Raw genomic sequence first — 6000 nt, 5'->3', positions numbered from 1 at the left:
ATAAATTTCCTCGCTCGAAACCGCCGCGGCTGACAAATCGCCAGCACACCCCCGCGAAAAATCCACTTGAACCTTCTACTGGTCTCTATTTTTCTAGTGCCTATCTTTTCTACTCATCCTAGCCGTGATATGTCTGTTTTATTGATATTCCTCCGTGAAAAAGTATTAAATAACATTTCCGTAGAGCATCAGACAAATCTATTAAAACTGAAAAACGAATTTTTAAGAAAAATCGACAGGGGGTAGGTGCTGAAATTTTTCGTCGAAAAAAAAATTTTTCAAATCGTTCTGGTAAAATTATTTCTGATTGCGGGGGTCAATTACAATCATTTTTCGTGAATAGGCATACCCCGAAAATCCTACGCACTTTCGAGAAAAAAATTGTTTTTTTGCGACGTTTCATTGCACTTCCATCTACGTCAAAACGTTCAAGTTTGTCGTGGAATGGTTCGTTATTTTCGATGCTAGATGTAACTGCTAGACAGCAATGTTGTCCACAATTGGTGATAATATCTATAGTTGGCAATGCTGTTCGCGATCGGTAATGTTATCCACAGTCGGCAGTGCCGCCCGCAACTGGTAATCACAGACGAGGTATACGAGCAACCCTTTCACCCCAGACGAAGTTATAAGACGGCAGACCAGTGTCCAAAGTAAGCTTACCCCTCTATTTACGCACACCAATCCACAGCCATGTATACGTGAGCTTAGGTGCTTTGTAAAAAAGCGAACGTGTTCTTGCGAATTCAAGAAAGAAGGCGAATGTGAGTCTTTCTTTTTTGCTTTCGAAACAGCTGAAATCCGATTTGTGTCAATCTGCATACGATGTTGAGTCTCAACTGCCCAGGCATTTTTATTTTCCAACCCATGTATACCTATTACACATAAACGAGGTAAAGAATAGACCTATCGTTAGTGGGATGAACGCTATCGCTGTATCACGAGTATCTTATAACATGAGATACACTCTTCCAAAGTGGACCAAAATGTTAAAAAGATCATGCATCAAATTGTAAGGTGATCCTCGTAAGAAGGCTTTAATCTTCGACTTGGTCGTAATTTTAATGGATCGTTGGTTATTCGCTGGTCAACAACGATTAGGTAATGGTCATCGATGGTCAACAGTGAGGCTGACATCAAGATCAAAGGTCCAGAAATCCAAAAGGTAGGACCAACCGAAGTAGTTGTTCTGTAGACCAAATTGTCTTTAATTGTCAACTTGGTCTCCGCCTCCCCACTCTTCCACCTTAGAAAGAGGAATATAAAGGGTCACTGCTAGCGTACTCACTCAGTACCCCTTTTTCGGCCCATTTTTATGGGGTCTCGAAACACCCTCGATATGGCAGTCAGATTGAGCCACGAAAGTCCATAAGTTGTATGCACAGACGACGTATACGAATAGACCTTACACCTTATGGACTTTCGTGGCTCAATCTGACAGTCTTTGAAAGACTTCGGAGGGTCGACAAAGTCAAAATGACATATGCCCTCTTTCTCGATTCACCGAAGCTGCCCAAAGTAAGTTCGGACCGTCTCGTGGAAGTCGAGAGAGAAAGGCTCACACTTCCCTTCTCGCTCTTGAACAACTAATATCCGACCACCCGTCAACAGGTCTCCACTGGCCTCTGCTGACCGCTGCTGACTACTCCTGGAATTTCTGACAACGTATAAGGATTACGACTGGCTACTGTTAGTCTTTCCCAGCCTCTGCTGACCGCTGCTGACCACTCCTGTTACTTCTGACAACGTATAACGATTACTACTGACGTCTGCCAGCCTCCGCTGGCCTCTGCTGACCGCTCCTGACCACTCCTGTTACTTCTGACAACGTATAACGATTACGACTGGCTACTGTTAGCCTCTCCCAGCCTCTGCTGGCCTCTGCTGACCACCGCTTATATTTCTGACAACGTATAACGATTACTACTGACTTCTGCCTGCCTCCACTGGACTCTGCTGACCGCTACTGACCACTCCTGATACTTCTGACAACGTATAACGATTACAACTTGTTACTGCTTGCCCCTGCTGGACTCTGCTTGCCACTGCTAGCCTCTGCTGACCACAGCTGACCATCCCTGATACTTCCGACAACGTATAACGATTACTACTTGTTACTGCTTGCCCCTGCTGGACTCTACTTGCCTCTGCATGCCTCTGCTGGCCTCCGTTGGCCTCTGCTGACCGCTGCTGACCACTGCTGACCACCGCTTATATTTCTGGCAACGTACAACGATTACTACTGGCTACTGCCAGCCTCAGCTGACCTCTGCCAGCATCTCCCGACCTAAGCTGGCCTCTGCCAACATCTCCCGACGTCAGCTGACCATCGCTGACCACTGCTGACCGTTGCTGACAACTTGTCACATGATGTAATATAATATAATATGTTTATATGTATTAAACTTTTGTATAATGTAAATCTATGACAATAAATGATATAATTTCAAAGTATTCTATGTGTTCTCATCATTTTTTACCGTCCTTTTCCTCTCCAAATCATTCTCCTACCTATAAGATGCGTACCACCTTCTTCGCAAGTTCACCAGCATTTTAGAAATGTTCCGGGAACTTTGGAAATCCGAATTTGACCTTGACCTTGGCCCAGTTTCGAAAGTGGGTCAAGGCCATTCAAATCTTAGAAAAATTCCGGGCAGTTTGAGAATCTGGATTTGGCCTTGACCCAATTTCGAAAGTGGGTCAAGGCCATTCGAAATTTTAGAAATCTTCGGGCCAACTTGGAAATCTGAATGGCCTTGACCCAATTTCGAAAGTAGGTCAAGGCCATTCGAAATTTTAGAAATCTTCGGGCCAACTAGGAAATCTGAATGGCCTTGACCCAATTTCGAAAGTAGGTCAAGGCCCTTCGAAATTTTAGAAATCTTCGGGCCAACTTGGAAATCTGAATGGCCTTGACCCAATTTCGAAAGTAGGTCAAGGCCATTCGAAATTTTAGAAATCTTCGGGCCAACTTGGAAATCCGAATGGCCTTGACCCAATTTCGAAAGTAGGTCAAGGCCATCGAATCTTAGAAAAATTCCGGGCGCTTTGGGAATCAGGATTTAGCCTTGACCCAGTTTCGAAAGTGGGTCAAGGTCACCGGCATTTCAGAAAACGCTCCGGGCACTTTGGAATTCCAGTTTTAAGTAGAGAAACGGTTTCTTATAACTAAGGGAATAATGGGGAGAGGAGAAGAAAGGTAGAAGTGATGAGAACACATAGAATTCTTTGAAATTATATTATTTATTGTCATAGATTTACATTATACAATGTTTTAATACATGTACATCATGTTAGAAGTTGTTAACAAAGGTCAGCGTGGTCAGCAGGGGCCAGCAGAGGTCAGCAGAGGGATGCAGAAGCTTGCAGAGACTAGCAGGGGAAAGCAGTAGCAAGTTGTAATCGTTATACGTTGCCAGAAGTAACAGGAGTGGTCAGCAGCGGTCAGCAGAGGCCAGCGGAGGCTGGCAGACGCCAGTAGTAATCGTTATACGTTGTCAGAAATGCCAGGAGTGGTCAGCAGAGGCTTGGAGAGACTAACAGTAGCCAGTCGTAATCGTTGTACGTTGCCAGAAATATAAGCGGTGGTCAGCAGGGGCCAGCAGTGGGAAGCAGAGATCACCAGGGGCGAATAGTAGCAAGTAGTAAGCGTTATATGTTGTCAGAAGCATCGGAGGCGGTCAGCAGCGGTCAGCAGAGACGAGCAGAGGCATGCAGTGGCAAGCAGAGATCAGCAGGGGCAAACAGTAGCATGTAGTGATTATTATACGATGTCAGAAGCATCAGGGGTGGTCAGCAGTGTTCAGCAGAGGCCAGCAAAGGCATGTACAGGCATGCAGAAACCTGCAGAGGCAAGCAGAGACTTGTAGGGGCATGCAGTAGTAAGTATTAATCGTTACACATTATCAGAAATACCTGCAGTGGTCAGTAGTGTAAGGCAGAGGCCAGGAAAGTTCACCAGAGACAAGCACATGCTGACAGAGATCAGCAAAGACCAACAGAGGTTAGCAGAAGTCAGTAGTAATCGTTATAGGTTGTCAGAAATATAAGCAATGGTCAGCAGAGGCCAACAGTGGCAAGCAGAGATCACCAGGAGCGAATAGTAGCAAGTAGTAAGCGTTATATGTTGTCAGAAGCATGAGAGGTGGTCAGCAGCGGTCAGCAGAGACAAGCAGAGGCATGCAGTGGCAAGCAGAGATCAGCAGGGGCAAACTGTAGCATGTAGTAATTGTTATAAGATGTCAGAAGCATCAGGGGTGGTCAGCAGTGTTCAGCAGAGGCCAGCTAAGGCATGCACAGGCATGCAGAAACCTGCAGAGGCAAGCAGAGACTTGTAGAGGCATGCAGTAGTAAGTATTAATCGTTATAGATTATCAGAAATACCTGCAGTGGTCAGTAGTGTACGGCAAAGGCCAGGAAAGTTCACCAGAGACAAGCACACGCTGACAGAGATCAGCAAAGACCAACAGAGGTTAGCAGAAGTCAGTATGAATCATTATAGGTTGTCAGAAATATAAGCAATGGTCAGCAGAGGCCAGCAGAGGCAAGCAGTAATCAGGAGCAGTCAGTAACAGTCGCTGTATGGTGTCAAAAGTTGTCAGGAGTTCTGTACTTTTGTCAGCACTGGTCATCAGAGGCAAATAGAAACCAGGAATAATTTGCAGAATTCAGTAATGAACTCTAGGATAGGCAAGTAAACATACCTGGGCCGTCGAGATTGCAAATCGTATGCCGTTGACGTGAGGTCGGATTTCAGTTGTTCAAGAGCGAAAAGGCAAATGTGAGCCTGCCTCTCTTAACTCCCATGAGACGTGTCCACGGTGCACTTGGCGCTTCGTCTGGCATCTCTGGTTTATACCAGAGATGACAGATCACGCGTATGTACGTGAGCTTGTAGTGTTTCGGAAAGTCGACAAAGGTAAACTGACTGCTCTCCTTCAAGAGTATCAGACGGCAAACCGGTGTTCGGAGATAACTATCCCTCCACTTACGCGCACTAATAACAATTTGTACGCGACTCTTAAGTTCGGACAGCTTCTGGAATTCGAGAGAGAAGGTAAATATGAGCCTTCAAACGTCCATGTTTGACGTGAAATAGTTCGTTATCTCCGACGCTAGATGGCGCTTATTTTTCTACCTCGAACCCTCTGGTGGAAAAACGTCCAAGTTTGTCGTGAAATAGTTCGTCTTCTTCAACACTAGATGGCGCCTATTTCTCTATCTCGAAAAATAGTTGGGATGCCATCTCGCGTTGGGGAAAACGTACTATTTCCCGACAAACTTGGACGTTTTTCCACCAGAGGGTTGGAGGTAGAGAAATAGGCGCCATCTAGCGTCGAAGATAACGAACTATTTCACGACAAACTTGGACGTTTTCCCACCAGGTTTTTTTACATCGTAGTTTTGGAAAAAGAATTTTTTTCTCGAAAATGCGTAGGATTTCAGGGTAGGTTTATTCACCAAAAATGATTGTAATCGATCCCCGCAACTAAAAATAATTTCTCAGAATGATTTGAAATTTTTTAATTTCGTCGGTAAAGTCCACCGCAAGGTTGCGGGGATGGGGTCATCAGCCTGAGAAGGCTGAAGTAATTTGTAAATATAAATTAATTGGAAATAAAACATGTTAATCTACATTCAAAGAAGAAAGGCTTGATGATGAATGTAGAAGGCTGAAGATGATTTTTCAAGTGTTTGAAATAAATTATACATAGTACAGTCAACTACAATATAAAACGCGATGTCGCGATGGTAATTGTATTAATCATTGATTCGTGCGATACGAAATCTTAACAAATATTAAAATAACAAGAGGTATATTCGTTATTATCCATGGTCTGATTATAGTCAAAGTCTAACCGGACTTTGAAATGAGAACGTAAATCTTAAATGTAAAGTTCCATTTAAATTCATTCAGCCATTTATACTCAACGTATTAATAATATACATATGTACGCTCATACATAGGAATAATAAAAAAGAAATTTCTTTTTTTTCAAT

The sequence above is a fragment of the Colletes latitarsis genome, chromosome 7 (genome assembly GCF_051014445.1).
Source record: "Colletes latitarsis isolate SP2378_abdomen chromosome 7, iyColLati1, whole genome shotgun sequence".
Taxonomy (NCBI): Eukaryota; Metazoa; Arthropoda; class Insecta; order Hymenoptera; family Colletidae; genus Colletes; species Colletes latitarsis.
The sequence above is the reverse complement of the archived record's forward strand: the minus strand, read 5'-3'. Positions refer to the sequence as shown.